This window comes from Dendrobates tinctorius, unplaced genomic scaffold (assembly GCF_039654945.1).
Source record: "Dendrobates tinctorius isolate UK_male_01 unplaced genomic scaffold, ASM3965494v1 ptg000168l, whole genome shotgun sequence".
In the NCBI taxonomy this organism is placed as follows: Eukaryota; Metazoa; Chordata; class Amphibia; order Anura; family Dendrobatidae; genus Dendrobates; species Dendrobates tinctorius.
This window is the reverse complement of record NW_027361835.1, coordinates 2,126,297-2,149,805: the sequence shown is the minus strand read 5'-3', so window position 1 is coordinate 2,149,805 and position 23,509 is coordinate 2,126,297. Positions and strand designations below refer to the sequence as shown.

General features: G+C 48.1%; 1 protein-coding gene across 6 annotated transcripts in view; it reads left to right on the top strand.

The window, feature by feature from the left end:
• SOX6 (SRY-box transcription factor 6) overlaps window positions 1-23,509 on the top strand; it is a 650,335-nt gene that overhangs the window by 160,728 nt on the left and 466,098 nt on the right. The window contains exon 1 of one of the 6 annotated variants that reach the window (XM_073550748.1): window positions 15,614-15,778. The exons of the other annotated variants lie outside the window; for them this stretch is intronic. The gene's annotated coding sequence lies outside the window, so the exon portion shown is untranslated. Of the gene's footprint in view, window positions 1-15,613; window positions 15,779-23,509 lie in introns of those variants that run through there. 6 annotated transcript variants of the gene reach the window in all.

Below are 23,509 nucleotides of genomic sequence, written 5' to 3'. Positions count from 1 at the left end.
ACAAGCCCAAAGCAAGAAAAGGGAAAACCAACTGCCCCAGAGCAGACCTCAAAGGAACAGACAGCCCCCACACATGTACCGACGGTGAAACAAGACGAAGGCACAAACACAGGCAGGAAAACAGGGTGAGCAAACGATGGGGCCCAAATCAACCAGACTGGAAAGGGAAGGGAAGACACCGTCTGCAACCTGCAAAAAACCCTACAAAAACAATGTCCAACACTTCTGGCAGCAAAATTAACCCTGAAGTCACCAGACTTCTCACACTACACCAGCACTCTGAAAGACTCCGAGACAGAGCAAAAAGAGACCGAACTAGTAAGGGACAAAAGGCCAACTGGCAAAATACTGATAAATAAGCGTGGAAATTCAGCTCAGCCCCCAGCCGGGGCTGGCAGACCACACAAAAAACTGAATAGACCAACAAAATCAAGTGTGAACATTAGCAGAAAAATTTAGCTCTAGATGACCGGAACAGAGCTGAAAACCAAGAGCTGACAAGCCAGAACGAATCACCAGCAACTGAATAGGGCGTCGGCTGTCTTAAATCCAATCTGAGAATCCTGAGATCCAATCGTCATTCTCAGGTGGCAGATCTCCACCGATCAAACCAGCCGCACCACCTCCCGTCACCACCAGAGGGAGTCCAGAAGGGGAACTCACAACTGGTGAACCAGAGAATGAACTCACAACAGTACCCCCCCTTGAGGAGGGGTCACCGAACCCTCATCCACGCCACCAGGCCGATCAGGATGGGCCCGGTGAAAAGCACGAACCAATCTATTGGCATGAATATCGGAGGCAGAGACCCAAGAATTATCCTCCTGACCATAACCCTTCCATTTGACCAAATACTGGAGTCTCCGTCTAACCAAACGAGAATCCAATATTTTCTCTACCTCATATTCCACATTGCCTTCGACCAACACAGGGTCAGGAGGTGATGCCATAGGAACCACTGGCTCAAAAAACCTCTTCAACAGAGATTTGTGAAATACGTTATGGATCTTGAACGTAATTGGAAGAGCCAATCGAAACGAAACAGGATTAAGAATTTCCAAAATCTTATACGGACCAATAAATCTTGGCTTAAATTTAGGAGATGCAACCTTCATAGGAATATTCTTAGATGACAACCAAACCATATCACCCACTTTAAACCGGGGACCAATGGTCCTATGCCGGTTGGAAAATCACTGGGCCTTTTCCTGAGAGATTGACAACTTATCCACCACTTGGTCCCATATCTGCTGCATTCTCTTAACCACAGTGTCCACACCTGGGCAGGACGAAGATTCCAATTGCCCTGAAGAGAATCGAGGAAGAAACCCAAAATTACAGAAAAAGGGTGACAACAAAGTGGCAGAACTAGCTCTATTGTTCAGTGCGAATTCGGCCAAGGGCAAAAATGAGACCCAATCATCCTGATCAGCAGATATAAAACATCTCAAATAAGACTTCAAGGTCTGGTTTGTTCTCTGTCTGTCCATTGGTCTGGGGATGAAACGCGGAGGAGAAGGATAACAATTCCCAGATTGGAACAAAAGGCTTTCCAGAATCTGGAAACAAACTGGACTCCTCTGTCGGACACAATGTTCTCAGGAATCCCATGTATCCGAACCACCTGTTGTAAAAACAAGGGCACCAACTCAGCGGAAGATGGCAACTTTGGGAGTGGTACAAGATGGACCATCTTCGAAAATCTATCACAAATCGCCCAGATAAGTCATTCTCTGAGAGACAGGAAGATCAGAAATAAAATCCATTGAGATATGGGTCCATGGCCTCTTGGGCACCGGCAAGGGCATCAGCAACCCACTAGAACGAGAACAGGGTTTAGACCGAGAACAAGTCCCACAGGACTGTACAAAATTCCTGACGTCACGATATAAGGCAGGCCACCAAAAGGACCGACTCACCAAATCTCTGGTACCAAAAATACCTGGATGACCAGCCAATGCGGAGCAATGAATTTCAGACATCACTCTCTTTCTCCACTGGTCAGGAACATACAATTTTCCCATAGGGCAACGCTCAGGTTTATCCTCCTGAAATTCCTCCAGGGCGCGTCTCAAATCGGGCGAAATGGCAGAAAGAACTACCCCCTCACCTAGGATGGTAGTAGGCTCGGTCACACTAAGAGAATCGGCAAAGAAACTCCTAGAAAGGGCGTCTGCCTTAACATTCTTAGTGCCCGGAAGAAAAGAGACCACAAAATTAAAATGTGTGAAAAACAAGGCCCATCTAGCCTGTCTAGGATTCAAGCGTTTGGCCGACTCCAGATAAATCAAATTCTTGTGATCGGTGAGGACCACAACTTGATGTCTAGCTCCCTCCAACCAATGTCTCCACTCCTCAAATGCCCATTTCATGGCCAACAATTCCCGATTCCCCACGTCATAGTTGCGTTCAGATGGGGAGAACTTTCGAGAAAAGATGGCACAGGGATTCATCTTAGAAGTCACAGGGTCTTTTTGGGACAAAACAGCTCCTGCACTAATCTCAGAAGCATCTACCTCCACCTGAAATGGAAGTGAGACATCAGGTTGCCATAAAACTGGAGCTGAAGTAAATCTCTGCTTAAGCTCCTGAAATACTGAGGTAGCCTCGGGAGACCAATTCAGCACATCAGCTCCCTTCTTGGTCAGATCAGTCAGTGGTTTGACAATACCAGAAAAATTACCTATAAATTTACGATAGAAATTAGCAAAACCCAAAAACTTCTCGAGGGCCTTCAAAGAAGTAGGCTGAACCCAATCATAAATGGCCTGTACCTTGGCCGGGCCATTTCAATAGCCGATGGAGATAAGATAAATCCCAAAAATGAAATCCTCTACACCAAAGAGGCACTTCGATCCCTTAACAAACAGGGAATTCTCCCTCAAAATCCGGAACACAGTCCGGACATGTTCCACATGAGAATCCCAATCACTAGAAAAGATCAAAATATCATCCAGATAGATGATCAAAAACTTATCCACAAAGTCACGGAAAATATTCATTAAGGACTGGAAGATAGAAGGGGCATTAGTGAGCCCAAAAGGCATCACCAGGTACTCAAAATGTCCCTCCGGAGAATTAAACGCCGTCTTCCATTCATCCCCGTGCTTGATGCGAATAAGATTATACACCCCCCTGAGATCAAACTTAGTAAACAAGCAGGCACACTTAACTCTGGAGAATAAATCAAACATCAGAGGTAACGGGTACTGATATTTAACCGTCATCTTGTTAAGGGAACGATAATCAATATACGGTCCTAATGAACCATCTTTCTTGGCCATAAAAAAACCCAGCACCTCAAGGTGAAGAGGATGGTCTAATATGACCCTTCTCCAACGACTCCTTAATATAGGATCGCATAGCATCATGTTCGGGTACAGATAAGTTGAAAAGCCGACCCTTGGGAAATTTACACCCAGGCATCAACTCAATTGCACAGTCATAACTCCTATGAGGAGGCAAAGACGCAGACTTTCTCTCACTAAATACATCAGAAAAAACGGCCAGATAATCGGGAATATCATGAGACTGAGGAGAGGTGGAGAAAACAGGAGCGTCCCTAAGAACCCACTGACAACCCCAACTCACCACAGACACAGATTTCCAATACAAAACTGGATTATGAGTTTGCAACCAAGGAAAACCCAGAACAATAGTATCATGCAAATTATGCAGCACCAAAAATTTACAATTTTCTTGGTGGTCTCGGGCAACTCGCATTTTCACCTGGGTCCAAAACTGAGGTTTATTCTCCGCCAAAGGAGTAGCATCAATACCCCTCAAAGGAATAGGCGTTCGCAGAGGCGTCATGGAAAAACCACAACGTTTAGCAAAGTCCAAATCCATCAGATTCAACGCTGCTCCTGAATCCACAAAAGCCTTTGGGGAAAATGTGGATAAGGAGCAGATCAGAGTAATTGCCAAAAGGAACTTAGGTTGTATACTGCCCACAGCAAATGTGTGTGCAAAACGTTTCTCTCGTTTTGGGAAGACAGAAATAGTATGAGAGACGTCTCCACAGAAAAAACACAGCTTATTACGCCTTCTAAACTCCTGACGTTGCGCCCTAGACAAAACTCTATCACATTGCATAGGTTCAGACATTTGTCCAAAAGTTGGCAGCGCCTCCCGTGTAGTTTTACGTTCACGTAAACGCCGATCAACTTGAATGGCTAATGCCATAGAGCCATCCAGACCAGAGGGAACAGGAAATCCCACCATAGTATCTTTTACGGTTTCTGACAAACCCTTCCGAAAGAGAGCTGCCAAGGCACCATCATTCCAGGTAGTAAGGACCGCCCACTTTCGGAATTTTTGACAGTATAACTCTGCAGAATCCTGACCCTGGTTCAATGCCAATAGGGCTTTTTCAGCTTGATCAATAGCATTAGGTTCATCATACAACAACCCCAAGGCTTGAAAAAATGCATCCACATTAGTCAGAATAGGATCTTCAGGTGTCAAAGAAAACGCCCAATCCTGGGGATCGCCGCGCAGCAAAGCGATGACAATTTTAACCTGCTGTGCAGAGCTCCCCGATGAATTAGGCTTCAAAGCAAGAAATAATTTACAATTATTCTTAAAATTCTGAAATTTAGACCGATCCCCAAAAAACACATCAGGAGTAGGGATCCTTGGTTCAGCAGCTTGTGAATGAGCGAGATAGGCGGAAATTCCCCGCATTTGCAGTGAGCTGCTCCACACGATCAATTGCTTAATCTCCATTAAAAAAAAAAAATCCTACGGCCCCAGAGAGAGAGGAAAATATATACATATAAAAGAAAAAAATTCTGTCACTTTTTTTTTTTTTTTTTTCACAATTCTTTCCTGCTTTTGAGTACCCTAGAATCTGCGGTATGGCTGGTGATTCTGTTATGAATGGGTCACCGGGGAGAAAAAAGCAAAACAAGCCAAGCCACAGAAAACCAGAGTGGCCGGCAACCATGCAGATTGCAGACCCCTGATCCCACCACACAACCAGCAGCAGCCGTGGAGCGCGCCCACGATGAAGCCAGACGCCTCGTCACGGCCGGAGGACCACACAAGCCCAAAGCAAGAAAAGGGAAAACCAACTGCCCCAGAGCAGACCCCAAAGGAACAGACAGCCCCCACACATACCGACGGTGAAACAAGACGAAGGCACAAACACAGGCAGGAAAACAGGCTGAGCAAACGATGGGCCCCAAAGCAACCAGACACGGAAGGGAAGACACCGTCTGCAACCTGCAAAAAACCCTACAAAAACAATGTCCAACACTTCTGACAGCAAAATTAACCCTGAAGTCACCAGACTTCTCCCACTACACCAGCACTCTGAAAGACTCCGAGACAGAGCAAAAAGAGACCGAACTAGTAAGGGACAAAAGGCCAACTGGCAAAATACTGATAAGTAAGAGTGGAAATCCAGCTCATCCCCCAGCCGGGGCTGACAGACCACACAAAAACTGAATAGACCAACAAAATCAAGTGTGAACATTAGCAGAAAAACTTAGCTCTAGATGACCGGAACAGAGCTGAAAACCAAGAGCTGACAAGCCAGAAGGAATCACCAGCAACTGAATAGGGTGTCGACTGTCTTAAATCCAATCTGAGAATCCTGAGATTCAATCGTCATCCTCATTCTCAGGTGGCAGATCTCCACCGATCAAACCAGCCGCACCACCTCCCGTCACCACCAGATGGAGTCCAGAAGGGGAACTCGCAACTGGTGAACCAGAGAATGAACTCACAATATCTGGCCTAACCAAACAGAACTCTGTGATACCTGGCCTAACCAAGCAGAACTATGAGATACCTGGCCTAACCAAACAGAACTCTGTGTGATACCTGGCCTAACCAAACAGAACACTGTGTGATACCTGGCCTAACCAAACAGAACACTGTGTGATACCTGGCCTAACCAAACAGAACTCTGTGATACCTGGCCTAACCAAACAGAACTCTGTGATACCTGGCCTAACAAAACAGAACTCTGTGATACCTGGCCTAAACAAACCGAACTCTGTGATACCTGGCCTAACCAAGCAGAACTCTGTGATACCTGGCCTAACCAAACAGAATTCTGTGATACCTGGCCTAACCAAGCAGAACTATGAGATACCTGGCCTAACCAAGCAGAACTCTATGATACCTGGCCTAACCAAGCAGAACTCTGTGATATCTGGCCTAACCAAACAGAATTCTGTGATACCTGGCCTAACCAAGCAGAACTCTGTGATACCTGGCCTAACCTAGCAGAACTCTGTGATACCTGGCCTAACCAAGCAGAACTATGAGATGCCTGGCCTAACCAAGCAGAGTTATGAGATACCTGGCCTAACCAAGCAGAACTATGAGATACCTGGCCTAACCAAGCAGAACTATGAGATACCTGGCCTAACCAAGCAGAACTATGAGATACCTGGCCTAACCAAGCAGAACTCTGTGATACCTGGCCTAACCAAGCAGAACTATGAGATACCTGGCCTAACCAAGCAGAACTCTGATACCTGGCCTAACCAAGCAGAACTATGAGATTCCTGGCCTAACCAAGCAGAACTATGAGATACCTGGCCTAACCAAGCAGAACTATGAGATACCTGGCCTAACCAAGCAGAATTCTGTGATACCTGGCCTAACCAAGCAGAACTATGAGATACCTGGCCTAACCAAGCAGAACTAAGAGATACATGGCCTAACCAAGCAGAATTCTGTGATACCTGGCCTAACCAAGCAGAATTCTGTGATACCTGGCCTAACCAAGCAGAACTGTGAGATACCTGGCCTAACCAAGCAGAACTCTGTGATACCTGGCCTAACCAAGCAGAACTCTGTGATACCTGGCCTAACCAAGCAGAACTCTGTGATACCTGGCCTAACCAAGCAGAACTATGAGATACCTGGCCTAACCAAGCAGAACTATGAGATACCTGGCCTAACCAAGCAGAACTATGAGATACCTGGCCTAACCAAGCAGAACTCTGTGATACCTGGCCTAACCAAGCAGAACTCTGTGATACCTGGCCTAACCAAGCAGAACTCTGTGATACCTGGCCTAACCAAGCAGAACTCTGTGATACCTGGCCTAACCAAGCAGAACTATGAGATACCAGGCCTAACCAAGCAGAACTCTGTGATACCTGGCCTGACCAAACAGAACATGATGACACCGAGACTTCCGTGAAATATTACATAGTGATTTGTGGGCCGCACTCAACAAAACATTGGCTTACCTGAGTATCCAAATCAGAGCATCTCTGATACCAACCCCTAATGGAACAGGTGTTGTGGGAACTGGCTCTTACCAAATAGTGCACAGTGGTTCTCAGACCGCACGAAAAAGCACTTGATGATATCGAGGTCTTACAAAACAGAACATAGGAATGGTAATAAGGAGAAAGGCGCTTTCCACGCCTGCTGCCTAGCATGGATCCATGGGATGCTTAGACCAGTGGATGCTATGTCTCCAGCTGGTGTGTCACAGCAATGGCAGAAGAGAAGATGTGACCACAAGTATGCAGCTCACAAAGGTGTGATCACGTAACCCCCGAGTAGAACAGGCAGTCATGACCGCGTGCGCACCGCGTGCTGGGGCAGTTCTGCAGTCACAGGTGTATTATCCAAGCCTCGCCATCCCTGCAGTCTTCATTGGTAGACTCCTCACCAACAGCTGGAAAGGGGCACCAACAATATGAAGTTTCTTTCCAACAAGCGGTGGATCCTGCTCACCAAATCTTGTACCAAACATTGATTTTAGGAGCTTCTTGCCAACACCTCTAGGATTTTATCACCTTTGTGATCCACAGTCATTGTCTCATTTAAAGTGCACAATGGTCCTAAAGCCCCACAATGCATAGATCATGGGGACGTAATGTTTAGGCTTCACCAATACAATAGACCGTGTAATTTTAACCAGAGCCTGGTGAAAATTGCCTTTTTGTGGATTTCTTCACACCTTATCTGATGCTCATTCCAACATGTTGGAGCGCCGTCGGGTTTTCTTCCTTGGCTGAGTGCAGCCCCTGGCATTACCATGTGCAGACCTTCCTCTGCCTTCGCCCCACTCTATGGGTAGCACATATATCCATACATTACATCTGCGGTCACCTCCGAGTATTGAGCGGCACTTGTATTTTTACACGCTGTTGCTGGTCATTAGCGCACAGTTTGGACAGTGCTGACATAAATTGCTACAATACACCAGCAGCTCTGTCGATTAATGTTGGTTGTGCACAGACATTGCACAGCAATTTGTTTTAATATGGAGGAAGAATCTAAAGCGGCCTCACCAACTACTGTCCAAAGAAGATGGCTGCTGCATAGTTCACCTTCCACATTAGCCAGCCGGAAAAAGAGCGGTCTCTGTGGAAGAACAAGGTAATCTTGTCGTTCTGACACCGCTGAGATACTTGCACGCACTGGCGTTTTGTGGGTCTGTGGCTCCTGCTGTATGCTGGGTCCTTCAGATTGTGTGCTCCGCTCTGACCTTGTCTCCATTGTCCTCTGGTCTGGCGACTGTCGCTCAGAGCCGGGCGCATCAATGTGTTAGACATTTTCAAGTTTCCCCCAGCAAGGAGGAAATCCCAGCGGCGCTCAATGCCACCTCCTCACAATAAGCGCCGCTCTGATGCTCATCCACTCGGCTGCAGAAGCATTTCTGTTACTGAAGCGTCAGATCTGAACTATACAAAAAACGACTGTGCAAATGCAAAAAGATAGTAAAATGTCTGCATCTCTCCCCTCCATCTCCGCTTCTAGAAGGAAAATCCCCCAAAGTCCAGAAGGCGACACTACATGGACAAATGTGTGCAACAAGGGAAAACCGTCTCTAAACCTCAAAGATATGAAACCTTACATGACAACTATTCTGTAATGACCTAAATATAACCGCACAATACATAATCATACCGCCACCTACAAATGTCTGACGCCATAACTGTGTACCCACATAGTACGATGTGATCTGACCAGTGTATCACAGCGGTATGCTATTCCCATAGATGTCTCACCGCTCTGCCGCTAAACGTTACAGCTACATAACAATATTCCAACTAATACTATAGAAAAACATGGCAACTATTAATGAGAGAACAGCTGTGAGCAGCGCAAGTGTACAATGCATCTGCAGATATCACATTACTAAATGCCATCACTATGTAAAACAATACGGCAAAAAAGACAAACTGTATAACATCACTTTATATAAAACCAGGACCGCTGCATAGTAATACCATTACTATACATTACCACAGCAGCTTACTAATACTGCAGCCATATAGCAGCATAAGTATATAATACTGCAGCTCTACAACTACGTGATGATGTAACTGTATAACCCGTAGTAACGATAGTAATGCAACATTCATATGGAAAAGCAATATATCAACTACAAGGATCATACAAAAAAGTATCATCTGTACCTCCTCTTGCTAACAGATCTGACGTTTTGGAGAAATACATTGTATATGTTTATAAACTATTCTGTATTGTGCAGTTGTGCTCAAAAGTTTACATACCCGGGTAGAATTTTTGCTTTCTTGGCCTATTTTCAGAGAATATGAATGATGACAACAAGCCTTTTTCTCCACTCATGGTCTGTGGTTGGGTGAAGCCATTTATTGTCAATCTACTGTGTTTTCTCTTTTTAATCCCTTCGCACCGCAGCCCATTTTCGTTTTTGTGTTTCTGTTTTTGGTTCCCCTTCTTCCCAGAGCCATAACTTTTTTTATTTTTCCGTCCATGTGGCCATGTGAGGGCTTGTTTTTTGCGGGACGAGTTATACTTTTGAACGACACCATTGGTTGTACCATGTTATGTACTCAAAAACGGGGAAAAAAATTCCAAGTACAGTGAAATTGCAAAAAAGTGCAATCCTACACTTGTTTTTTTTTTCTCACCATGTTCACTAAATGCTAAAACTGCCCTGCCATTGTGATTCTCCAGGTCATTACGAGTTCATAGACATCAAACATGTCGAGGTTCTTTTTTATCTACATGGTGAAAAAAATTCCAAAGTTTGTTTTAAAAAAAAAAAAAAAAAAATTGCGCCATTTTCCGGTACCCGTAGCGTCTCCATTTTTCATGATCTCGGTTTGGGTCAAGGCTTATTTTTTGCACACCGATCTGACTTTTTTAACGAATACCATTTTGGTGCAGATACGATCTTTTGATCGCCTGTTATTGCAGTTTAACACAATGTCGCGGCGACCCAAAAAATGTAATTCTGGCGTTTTGACTTTTTCTTGCCACACCGTTTACCGATCATGGTAATCCTTTTTTTATTGATAGATCGGGCGATTCTGAACGCAGCGATACCTAATGTGTATGTTTGATTTTTTTTTTATTGTTTTATTTTGAATGGGGCGAAAGGGGGGGTGATTTGACCTTTTTTCTTATTTGACCTTTTTTCAAAACTTTTTTTTTTATTTACTTTTATCATTCTTCAATAGTCTCCATGGGAGACTAGAAGCTGCCACAACTTGATCGGCTCTGCCTCTATATAGCAGATTTACTCACTTGCTATGAGCGTCGTCCACTGAGTGGCGCTCAAAGCAAGCCGGCACTGACAAACATAGAGGTCTCCAGGAGACCTCCGGTTGTCATGCCAACACACCAGTGACCAGCGATCACGTGACGGTGGTCACTGATGGGCGGCATGTAGCAGGATAAGATGGCGACATGTCCCGGGAAAGATGTGAGCTCACCGCCGGAGCCCACATCAAAGGGGGAGATGTGACATGCACAGTACTAGTACGGGGCATGTCGCAAAGGGATTAAATCATAATAACAACCCAAAACATCCAAATGACCCTGATCAAAAGATTATATACCTTGGTGATTTTGGCTTGATAACATGCATAGAAGTTGACACAAATGGGTTTGAATGGCTCCTAAAGGTAACCTCCTCACCTGTGACCTGTTTGGTTGTAATCAGTGTGTGTGCATAAAAGCTGAGTGAGTTTCTGAGATCCAGACAGACTCTTGCATCTTTCATCCAGCCACTGACATTTCTGGATTGTGAGTCATTGGGAAAGCAAAAGAATTGTCAATGGATCTTGTTGTGAGTTCATGTTCCCCTTCACCATTGAGGTCTGATGAACTCCCTCTTCTGGTGAAGGAAGGTAGTGAGGCTGATTACCAAGCACCTGAGCAGGATGATGATGACTGGGTGACTGGAATTGCTGACTGGATATAAGGCAGCCGACGCCCTTCTGCCTTGCTGGTGATTTCTCAGAGGGATTCTAGGAGACCAGTCTGATTCCTGCTCCTCAAAAGCTAAGTTTTCTGCTCTGCTTTTTTGCATTTGTGTTTTTGGTTTTGTTTTGCCTTGTTTTTCTGGATTTCTGCCATTCCCTGCTGGGGTGAGCTGAATTCCTTTTTGCTCTGTCTTCAGAAAATACCTGAGTACTGATATAGTCTTTTTGAAGCCTAGCGTCTTCAGGGCTTTTTTCCCTATCAGTCTGTTGGCTCTTGTTTTGATAGGGTTTTGGCGGATTGCAGACAGCAGCTTTTCTATCCTGTCCTATTTAGTTAGCTTGGGCCCCATCATTTGCTCAGCCTATCTGTGTGAGTGTTTTTTCATCTTGCTTCACCGTCATTATATGTTGGGGGCTGCCTATTGCTTTGGGATTGCTCTGGGGCAGTTTAGATTTCCCTTTCTGTCTTTAGGCTATTTAGTTCTCCGGCTGTGATCGAGGGGTCTAGGGCACCGTAGGAACCCCCCACGGCTACTGCTAGTTGTTGTTGATAGGTTCAGGGGTCTGCAATCCGATAGCTGCCAACTTCTCTGGTTTTCTGGACTTAGCTAGTATTTCTGTTTTTGCCTCCTACGGTGACTCATTCATAACAGGATCTACAGGATAAGGTAGTTGAACTGTATAAAACAGGAAACGGATACAAGAAGATCTCCAAAGAATTGATATTGCCAGTCAGCAGCGTTCAAACTGTGATTAACAAATGGAAAATCAGGGGCTCTAAAAAATCAAAACCACAGTCAGGTAGACCAACAAACATTTTGTCCACAACTGTCCGTAAAATTGTTTGGGATGCAAAGAAAAACCCAAAAATAACATCAGCGGAAATATTGGACTCTGTAAACTAGCGGTATGTCTGTTTCAAGATGCACAATAAGGTGGCACTTGAAGAAAAATGGGCTGCATGGTGAAGTCGCCAGATGAAAGCCATTACTGCGCAAATGCCACAAAGCATCTCGCATGCAATATGCAAAACAGCACAGATACAAGCCTCAAAACTTCAGGAACAAGGTAATTTGGAGTAATGAGACCAATATTGTACTTTTTGGCCACAACCATAAACGTTACATTTGGAGAGAGGTCTACCAGGCCTATGATGAAAGGAACACCATTCCTACTGTAAAGCACGGAGGTGGATCGCTGATGTTTTGGGGATGTGTGAGGTACAAAGACACAGGAAACTTGGTCAAAGTTGAAGGAAAGATGAATTCTAGCAAGTTATCAGCAAATATTGGAAGCAAATTTGCAATCATCAGCCCGGAAACTGCGCATGGGAGGTACTTGGAAGTTCCAACATGACATCGATCCAAAACACAAGGCCAAGTCAACCTGTCATTGGCTACAACAGAACAAAGTGAAGGTTCTGGAGTGGCCATCTCAGTCTCCTGACCTCAATATCATTGAGCCACTCTGGGGAGATCTCAAGCACGCAGTTCATGCTAGACAGCCTAGGAATTTACAGGAACTGGAGGACTTTAACCAAGAAGAGTGGGCAGCTTTACCATCTGAGAAAATAAAGAACCTCATCCACAACTACCACAAAAGACTTCAAGCTGTCATTGATGTTAGAGGGGGCAATACACAGTATTAAGAAATGGGGTATGGGAACTTTTGATCAGGGTCATTTGGATGTTTTGGGTTGTCATTACGATATAAAAAGAGAAAACACAGTAGATTGACAATAAATAGCTTCACCCAACCACTGACCATGAGTGGGGAAAAAGTTTGGTGTTATCATTCATATTCTCTGAAAAAAGTCCAAGAAAGCAAAAAATCTGCCGGGGTATGTAAACTGTATTAATTAAAATGTACTTTGTTCGTGGGACAAAATGTTTGTTTGTTGCCATATGAAAAGGTTCTTCGCTATATTTGATAAGGAAAAACCTTCTCAATTGTAGACATTTTTGTAATAGATATCAAGGTTGGCCTGCGACTTTAAGTTTTTTATTTTGGTTGTTCGTGAATTTGAGCTTGACATCCCAGCTATAAAGCAAGTGCCTTTGTAAGATACTTATTTTTTAAAATCTTCATATTTAAGAATGGAGGGATTTTTAATTGTATAGTTTACTCCTCATTGCCTAGGTTACCAGCCGCCACTGCAATCTCAGAGTACCAGTTTCCTAGATAGCTGTGTAGCGCAGAGTGCGCACTTTCAAGCTCTTTGCTATACATCCTGTAAGTGCTTCTCTGAAGATGGCAGGAATGCAGGATTTGGCCAGTTTAATTGCCCTTGTGCTCTTCAAAGGATGCTGGGGCAAAGCAGCCACTGCTAGGAGTGTTGGAGAGTGCTCAGTTCAGAGAAGCGGCACAGCTATGCTGCTAGTCTGAGCTATCAATCCTCTGGAGTACACCTCCTACCCTGGCAAGCAGGTAGCTAGGTGTTTCAAGCTCTGAGAAGGATTCTAGAACTAACCTGTGGGTCAGTTTGAGTAAGATGGACTGAAGGTGATGGCACAGTGGGCAGGACTTGCTGGATACGAATGTGAATGAGCAAGGACCAGGACAGCAAGATATGCTGGACAGCAGACAAATAAGTAGAGAAGTAAATGCACATGGAGGCAGGCATAAAAAGGATTATGCAGTAGATGTATAGTTATTCTAACACTGCAAACAAATGCTTAAAGGCAGTTGTATGCTGTAAACAGAAATATGGTCCTTGGCAGGGAGGAAAGAAGCAGTGATAGACAAAATTAACACTTGGTTTTATAGAAGATACACACTTACAGCAGCATTTGTAGTGTGAACAACATCAGAGAAGAGCTTATGCTTACAGCAGACAAAGCGTTAACTAGCAGGTCTGATCCAGGAAGTAAATGTGAAAAATGAGGATGAATGAACTCATGGAGATCATTATCCAACACTGCGGAGACACCATCACATGTTTCTCAACGCAGTGATTCTAGAGCAATGCCCCCATCCCTTATGGGAAATATGTGAAAACATGCAAAACACAAGCCGCGGAGACACCATCACATGTTTCTCAATGCAAGCAGTGACTAGCCAGGTCTTTCCCCGGGAAGGAACAAGCACGGGAAGGGCAGTCTCCAATGAAGGAAACCACCTATGCCAAAACATGGTAACCATCCACAGACAGCTGTTTCGGGGTATTGCCCCTCATCAGTGTGGAGTAGGAAACTGGCCAGTAGGAGCAATGCCTAGTAGAAGACTGTGAAAAATGAGGATGAATGAACTCATGGAGATCAACATCCAACACTGCGGAGACACCATCACATGTTTCTCAACGCAGTGATTCTAGAGCACTGCCCCCATCCCTTATGGGAAATATGTAAAAACATGCAAAACACAAGCCGCGGAGACACCATCACATTTCTCAACGCAAGCAATGACTAGCCAGGTCTTTCCCCGGGAAGGAACAATCACGGGAAGGGCAGTCTCCAATGAAGGAAACTACCTATGCCAAAACATGGTATCCATCCACAGAAATATGGTCCTTGGCAGGGAGGAAAGAAGCAGTGATAGACAAAATGAACACTTGGTTTTATAGAAGATACTGTTACAGCAGCATTTGTAGTGTGAACAACATCAGAGAGGAGCTTATGCTTATAGCAGACAAATCGTTAACTAGCAGGTCTGGTCCAGGAAGTAAGTCTGGGTGGAAGAGAAACAATCAGGAGTTTACTGAAGGAATGATTGCTAGCTGAGAGAATAGTGAGACAAACTCCATAACACATGGTAACAGTAGTAAGCCTATTGAATACTCAGACACACAAAAGATGTTTCAGTATGCCTACTAAAGTCAAGGGTGATATCACAGGAGATTTCTGGACAACTAGAGAAACCTGGCCTGGACTACAGCAAAGGGTGGCAGCCATGGGTGAATGGAGCAAGTGTCTGTCACTGGAGCCAAGCGATTAATGCTGGGTGGTAGATGAGCGGTGAGCTCCTGTGGAGAGATGGAGAATAATCCTTCCAATTGTATGGAGCCCTCCATTTGTAGAAGCGTAGGTGCATTCGATTTCATCATGTCCCGGTATAGTGGCCTCGAGCGTATGGTGGCGTGTGGACGCGTTGTGCCCCGGGGAGTCTCCTGTATGGGAAGCTGCAGTCAGGCCTCCATACTGAGCCGGTTACTCTGTGGCTGCTCGGACACATTGTTACTGAGGCTCTCCTGTTTAGTGTGCTCCTCTTCTTGCAGGACACCAGAGAAGATGGAGTCTGTTATTTTCAGTTTTTCTTCCTTTTTGCTGTTGTTCTTATACTCATCAGTCTTCTATGGGGTATGACGACTCCTGCCCGTTAATTACACATAAGTATCTTCATTTAGTTAAATATTAAATCTCGTTATATAATAGGAGGACATTTTACCATTGCTCTTTACTATCTTGGCTTTACGCATTCATTTCTGAACAAGCATCAGCGGGTTAACCAGCTGCCAATTACAAATTAACTAGTCTGCCGGTTGATGATTAACCCTGTACAAGACCATATTCTTGTGGGTTACAATTAGTACCTGCTGTTACTTAGAATCCGAGTCTCAGTGCCGGTCTGCGGCCCAGCTTACAGTGGCGGGATGGCCGGTGCAGGTAGGAAGAAAACCTTCCATTATCCAATGACTCATCCACCACCCATTAATTGTCACAGGAAGCGGCGGGACATCTAAATCTGCTCTGTAGGCTCTGCTTGTCCGCGAATTTCCAGCTCGTAGCTTGCGACATTCTGCGTTATTAGTCCAGGAAGTGAAAGGCAGTAGGGGCTGTAGATGATGGATAATGAGGGTCATCATTGGAGAGGATGTCTTCATTGTAGTATTAACTACTGATAGTCTGGGGGAGCAAGCTGGGTGTGTTGGGTCAGCCGCACCAATATGGAGATTGGCTCCAATAAATTAATGGAGACTGCTTTTTCTTGGTGCCTCTCTGGGTTGGATGACTTGGTGAGGTTTGGACCTTCAGAAGTAGAACGCTACAGATCCCATATAAGCCAGGATGCTCGTTCTCTGAGCTGTTGCCTATTGTTAATTGCTGTCAGCAATGAGCAGGACTGGAGCGACGCTGTTATAGGCTGTCCGCTATGAGCAGGACTGGAGCGATGCTGTTATAGGCTGTCCGCTATGAGCAGGACTGGAGCGATGCTGTTGTAGACCATCAGCTGAGCAGGACTGGAGCGGCGCTGTTATAGTCCATCAGCTGAGGATGACTGGAGCGATGCTGTTATAGGCCGTCAGCAATGAGCAGGACTAGAGCGAGGCTGTTATAGGCCATCAGCTGAACAGGACTGGAGCGACGCTGTTATAGGCAGTCCGCAATGAGCAAGACTGGAGTGACGCTGTTATAGGTCGTCCGCTATGAGCAGGATTGGAGCGACGCTGTTATAGGTCATCCACTTTGAGCAGGACTGGAGTGATGCTGTTATAGGCCTTCAGCTGAAAAGGACTGGAGCGAGGCTGTTATAGGCCGTCAGCAATGAGCAGGACTGGAGCGACGCTGTTATAGGCCGTCAGCAATGAGCAGGACTGGAGCGACGCTGTTATAGGCCGTCAGCAATGAGCAGAATTGAAGCAACGCTGTTATGGGCCGTCAGCTGAGCAGGACTGGAGCGACGCTGTTATAGGCCATCAGCTGAGCAGGAATAGAGTGACTCTGTTATAGGCCGTCAGCAATGAGCAGGACTGGAGCGACGCTGTTATAGGCCGTCAGCAATGAGCAGAATTGAAGCAACGCTGTTATGGGCCGTCAGCTGAGCAGGACTGGAGCGACGCTGTTATAGGCCATCAGCTGAGCAGGACTAGAGTGACTCTGTTATAGGCCGTCAACAATGAGCAGGACTGGCGCGACGCTGTTATAGGCTGTCAGCTGAGGATGACTGGAGCCGGCGCTGTTATAGTCCATCAGCTGAGGATGACTAGAGCGAGGCGCGAGGCTGTTATAGGCCGTCAGCTGAGCAGGACTAGAGTGACGCTGTTATAGGCCGTCAGCTGAGGATGACTGGAGCGACGCTGTTATAGGCCGTCAGCAATGAGCAGGACTGGCGCGACGCTGTTATAGGCCGTCAGCTGAGGATGACTGGAGCGACGCTGTTATAGGCCATCAGCTGAGCAGAACTGGAGTGACTCTGTTATAGGCCGTCAGCAATGAGCAGGACTGGAGCGACACCATTATAGGCCGTCAGAAATGAGCAGGACTAGCAGTGCACCGGTTTAAAGCTCCAGAATTTATCTAGATGTTCACTGACACCAGGACTCAACTTTGTTCTGTTGGACCCAGTTTTTACCATAATTAAGAACTTTAATTGAAGAAAGATATTCAGAGATCCCTGGTCCAGTGGCCTTGACTGCAGTCCAGTGTCACCAGACCTGAACAATGTGAACCTCCTCCTATCTGCCCGCGTGGCTGGTGCTTCTTCTGGTTGGTTAGGCCTGGCACACCATCATGAGTGCGTCAATGATGACATATGGGATACCGGCAGGTGGAAAGAAGTCACCAGATTCTGGTCTGCCGGCTTGGGACTCACAACATGGCCACTAGACCAGACTTCTGTGAATCTTTTTGCACCGCTCTATTAAGAGCACAACATGTAATAAAATAGTTTATTCCCTTCTTGTGGCACACATTCAGTGTCCTATTAGCCCAAGAGCACATGTTGGAAAGGCCACGGTTTCGGGGACACTTATTTTTTGCCTTCTTTCTGGTGCTGTTATCCAGTGTACCCGCTCAGTAGCCAGACGGCGAAGCTCCTGTATCTCATCACTTCGGTGTCTACTCAGTGTATTCCTCTGATTTAGTGTTTGGCTCATAACATATCAGCTGGGGACATATCAGAAGTTTGATCTTTCCCTCTGCTGCCGCTTTATGTTCATAAATAACCGTAGGTGCTTTGGCCCCAGACATGTCATGGGGCCCGAAGCATTAGGGGTGGAAACCGGCCCTTCCTCTGACACTGGGCTCTTTCACAGACTTGCGTTACAGTAAGGGAAATGAATTAGTGCAGGTAAAAAGTGCTGGGAGTCTGCACTGAAAAGAGTTAATCCACAAAAGTCTATTGCACTAGACCCTGGCAGTATGAATCTATAATGCTGTGGCAATGAGTAAGGACCCCCACTGATATCAAAATTCGCTGTGGACAATATAATCTGAAAATGCAGCATGTCATAAGGGGGGCAATAAGACATCACCACCGGACCCGCATCCCCGCAGTAGCGAGTGCAGTACAATCCAGGCAGAAAAACGATCAGCCCCCCGAGGAAGCGGTATTTTCACCGCCAAACACGTGTTGGGGTGCACAAATCAGCGCTCTCTTTGCACCAGGACATGATGGGTATGTACATACGATATTTTTCTTCCCCTTCGTTTGGGCATCTGTGCAATAGATATAATATAGAGTGCTGATCGTTTTTCTGCCTGGATTGTACTGCACTCGCTCCTGCGGGGACGCGGGTCCGGTGGTGATGTCTTATTGCCCCCCTTATGACATGCTGCATTTTCAGATTATATTGCCCACAGCGAATTAGATATCAGTGGGGGGGGGGTCATACTCATTGCCACAGCATTATAGATTCATACTGCCAGGGTCTAGTGCAATATACTTTTGTGGATTAACTCTTTTCAGTGCAGACTCCCCAGCACTTTTTACCTGCACTAATTCATTTCCCTGACAAAGGGCCTGAGTGCTTTTCACATGATAACAAATTTATTTGCTGCTGATTTGTCTGTTTCAGTGGGCTCCGGGCCTTCATTTATTGCCTTATACTATCGTGATTGTTCTGTTACTCTATATGTGCCTGTTTTTTGTCAATAAAATTTTGCACTGCTTTAGATAGATCTGGACTCCAGCATTCTCTTGTTTCCTTGCTGCTGTATGTGTCCCTATTACTACACCTGATACCCCAATACTGAGCTGCTGCTGCCGTATGTGTCCCTATTACTGCACCTGATGCCCCAATACTGAGCCGCTGCTGCCGTATGTGTCCCTATTACTGCACCTGATACCCCAATACTGAGCCGCTGCTGCCGTATGTGCCCCTATTACTGCACCTGATACCCCAATACTGAGCTGCTGCTGCCGTATGTGTCCCTATTACTGCACCTGATACCCCAATACTGAGCCTCTGCCGTATGTGTCCCTATTACTGCACCTGATACCCCAATACTGAGCCGCTGCTGTATGTGTCCCTATTACAACACATGATACCCCAATACTGAGCCACTGCTGCCGTATGTGTCCCTATTACTGCACCTGATACCCCAATACTGAGCCGCTGCCGCCATATGTGTCCCTATTACTGCACCTGATACCCCAATACTGAGCCGCTGCCATATGTGTCCCTATTACTGCACCTGATACCCCAATGCTGAGCCTCTTCTGCCGTATGTGTCCTATTACTGCACCTGATACCCCAATACTGAGCTGCTGCCGTATGTGTCCCTATTACTGCACCTGATACCCCAATGCTGAGCCACTGCTGCCGTATGTGTCCCTATTACTGCACCTGATACCCCAATACTGAGCCGCTGCTACCGTATCTGTCCCTATTACTGCACCTGATACCCCAATACTGAGCCGCTGCTGCCGTATGTGTCCCTATTACTGCACCTGATATCCCAATGCTGAGCCGCTGCTGCCGTATGTGTCCCTATTACTGCACCTGATACCCCAATACTGAGCTGCTGCTGCCGTATGTGTCCCTATTACTGCACCTGATACCCCAATACTGAGCTGCTGCTGCTGTATGTGTCCCTATTACTGCACCTGATATCCCAATACTGAGCCGCTGCTGCCGTATGTGTCCCTATTACTGCACCTGATACCCCAATACTGAGCCTCTGCTACCGTATCTGTCCCTATTACTGCACCTGATATCCCAATGCTGAGCCGCTGCTGCCGTATGTGTCCCTATTACTGCACCTGATACCCCAATACTGAGCTGCTGCTGCCGTATGTCTCCCTATTACTGCACCTGATACCCCAATACTGAGCCTCTGCTACCGTATGTGTCCCTATTACTGCACCTGATATCCCAATACTGAGCCGCTGCTGCCGTATGTGTCCCTATTACTGCACCTGATACCCCAATACTGAGCCTCTGCTACCGTATCTGTCCCTATTACTGCACCTGATATCCCAATGCTGAGCCGCTGCTACCGTATCTGTCCCTATTACTGCACCTGATACCCCAATACTGAGCTGCTGCTGCCGTATGTCTCCCTATTACTGCACCTGATACCCCAATACTGAGCCACTGCTGCCGTGTGTCCTTATTACTTCACCTATTGTGTGGTTCTGTGTGACATCTAAATTCTAAAGCATCCCTCTATAATATAGTGATGCCAGGTGCAAGTGCCCTAGAAAACAGTGCTCATATTTTGTCCCCTAGAAAGTAATATTGCCCTCAGTTACACGTTTAACAGTCACAGTAAAGCCGATACAGTTGCAGTAGCGTAGCAGCAGGTGGGCCCCCTCAGAGAACGGTAATGGACAGTGTACACGGGCAGTGTTAATTAGCATACAGCCGTATACCCGTGTGACTGTATAGAGCCTTATACCCGTGTGATTGTATACAGCCGTATACCCGTGTCACTGTATGCAGCCATATACCCGTGTGACTGTATACAGCCGCTGACCCGTGTGCCTATATACAGCTGTATACCCGTCCATATGAGATGGGAAAACGTGCAGTGACCGAACCCACAAATGCTAGATGCAGACCTTAATAGTTATGAAGATTTCGCCCCTCTGACACATGGGAGTGTCTGCACCCTCAGCTGGCATCTGCACCCACGTCTTGGCCACAGTGATGGTGCTGGTGAGCTGCAGGACTTCATGGTTGTGTAGAATAGCCAAGGCTTGTAATAGTGAGGAATTTCAGCTCTGTGCCAGAGAAGTGGAGGAAACGCCCGTCCAAAGTCAGTGCGGTTTGCGGGCGGCCGTCCAGTGTCGGTGTGGTTTGTGGGCGGCCGTCCAGTGTCTGTGCGGTTTGTCAGCGGCCGTCCAGTGTCGGTGCGGTTTGCGGGCGGCCGTCCAGTGTCGGTGTGGTTTGTGGGCGGCCGTCCAGTGTCGGTGCGGTTTGTCAGCGGCCGTCCAGGGTCTGTGCGGTTTGCGGGTGGCCGTCCAGGGTCGGTGTGTTTTGTCAGCGGCCGTCCAGGGTCTGTGCGGTTTGCGGGTGGCCGTCCAGGGTCGGTGCTGTTTGTCAGCGGCCGTCCAGTGTTGGTGTGATTTGCGGGCGGCCATCCAGGGTTGGTGCGGTTTGTCAGGGGCCGTCCAGTGTCGGTGCGGTTTGTGGGCGGCCGTCCAGTGTCGGTGCGGTTTGTCAGCAGCCGTCCAGTGTCTGTGTGGTTTGTGGGCGGCCGTCCAGTGTCGGTGCGGTTTGTGGGCGGCCGTCCAGTGTCGGTGCGGTTTGTCAGCGGCCGTCCAGTGTCGGTGCGGTTTGTCAGCGGCCGTCCAGTGTCGGTGCGGTTTGGTCCAGTGTCGGTGCGGTTTGCGGGCGGCTGTCCAGTGTCGGTGCGGTTTGTCAGCGGCCGTCCAGTGTCGGTGCGGTTTGGTCCAGTGTCGGTGCGGTTTGTCAGCGGCCGTCCAGTGTCGGTGCGGTTTGGTCCAGTGTCGGTGCGGTTTGCGGGCGGCTGTCCAGTGTCGGTGCGGTTTGTCAGCGGCCGTCCAGTGTCGGTGCGGTTTGGTCCAGTGTCGGTGCGGTTTGGTCCAGTGTCGGTGCGGTTTGGTCCAGTGTCGGTGCGGTTTGTCAGCGGCCGTCCAGTGTCGGTGCGGTTTGGTCCAGTGTCGGTGCGGTTTGCGGGCGGCTGTCCAGTGTCGGTGCGGTTTGTCAGCGTCCGTCCAGTGTCTGTGCGGTTTGGTCCAGTGTCGGTGCGGTTTGCGGGCGGCTGTCCAGTGTCTGTGCGGTTTGTCAGCGGCCGTCCAGTGTCGGTGCGGTTTGGTCCAGTGTCGGTGCGGTTTGGTCCAGTGTCGGTGCGGTTTGTCAGCGGCCGTCCAGTGTCGGTGCGGTTTGGTCCAGTGTCGGTGCGGTTTGCGGGCGGCTGTCCAGTGTCGGTGCGGTTTGTCAGCGGCCGTCCAGTGTCGGTGCGGTTTGGTCCAGTGTCGGTGCGGTTTGCGGGCGGCTGTCCAGTGTCGGTGCGGTTTGTCAGCGGCCGTCCAGTGTCGGTGCGGTTTGGTCCAGTGTCGGTGCGGTTTGGTCCAGTGTCGGTGCGGTTTGGTCCAGTGTCGGTGCGGTTTGTCAGCGGCCGTCCAGTGTCGGTGCGGTTTGGTCCAGTGTCGGTGCGGTTTGCGGGCGGCTGTCCAGTGTCGGTGCGGTTTGTCAGCGGCCGTCCAGTGTCGGTGCGGTTTGGTCCAGTGTCGGTGCGGTTTGCGGGCGGCTGTCCAGTGTCGGTGCGGTTTGTCAGCGGCCGTCCAGTGTCGGTGCGGTTTGGTCCAGTGTCGGTGCGGTTTGCGGGCGGCTGTCCAGTGTCGGTGCGGTTTGTCAGCGGCCGTCCAGTGTCGGTGCGGTTTGGTCCAGTGTCGGTGCGGTTTGGTCCAGTGTCGGTGCGGTTTGGTCCAGTGTCGGTGCGGTTTGTGGGAGGCTGTCCAGTGTCGGTGCGGTTTGTCAGCGGCCGTCCAGTGTCGGTGCGGTTTGGTCCAGTGTCGGTGCGGTTTGCGGGCGGCTGTCCAGTGTCGGTGCGGTTTGTCAGCGGCCGTCCAGTGTCGGTGCGGTTTGGTCCAGTGTCTGTGCGGTTTGCGGGCGGCTGTCCAGTGTCGGTGCGGTTTGTCAGCGGCCGTCCAGTGTCGGTGCGGTTTGGTCCAGTGTCGGTGCGGTTTGCGGGCGGCTGTCCAGTGTCGGTGCGGTTTGTCAGCGGCCGTCCAGTGTCGGTGCGGTTTGGTCCAGTGTCGGTGCGGTTTGGTCCAGTGTCGGTGCGGTTTGTGGGCGGCTGTCCAGTGTCGGTGCGGTTTGTCAGCGGCCGTCCAGTGTCGGTGCGGTTTGTCAGCGGCCGTCCAGTGTCGGTGCGGTTTGGTCCAGTGTCGGTGCGGTTTGCGGGCGGCTGTCCAGTGTCGGTGCGGTTTGTCAGCGGCCGTCCAGTGTCGGTGCGGTTTGGTCCAGTGTCGGTGCGGTTTGCGGGCGGCTGTCCAGTGTCGGTGCGGTTTGTCAGCGGCCGTCCAGTGTCGGTGCGGTTTGGTCCAGTGTCGGTGCGGTTTGCGGGCGGCTGTCCAGTGTCGGTGCGGTTTGTCAGCGGCCGTCCAGTGTCGGTGCGGTTTGGTCCAGTGTCGGTGCGGTTTGCGGGCGGCTGTCCAGTGTCGGTGCGGTTTGTCAGCGGCCGTCCAGTGTCGGTGCGGTTTGG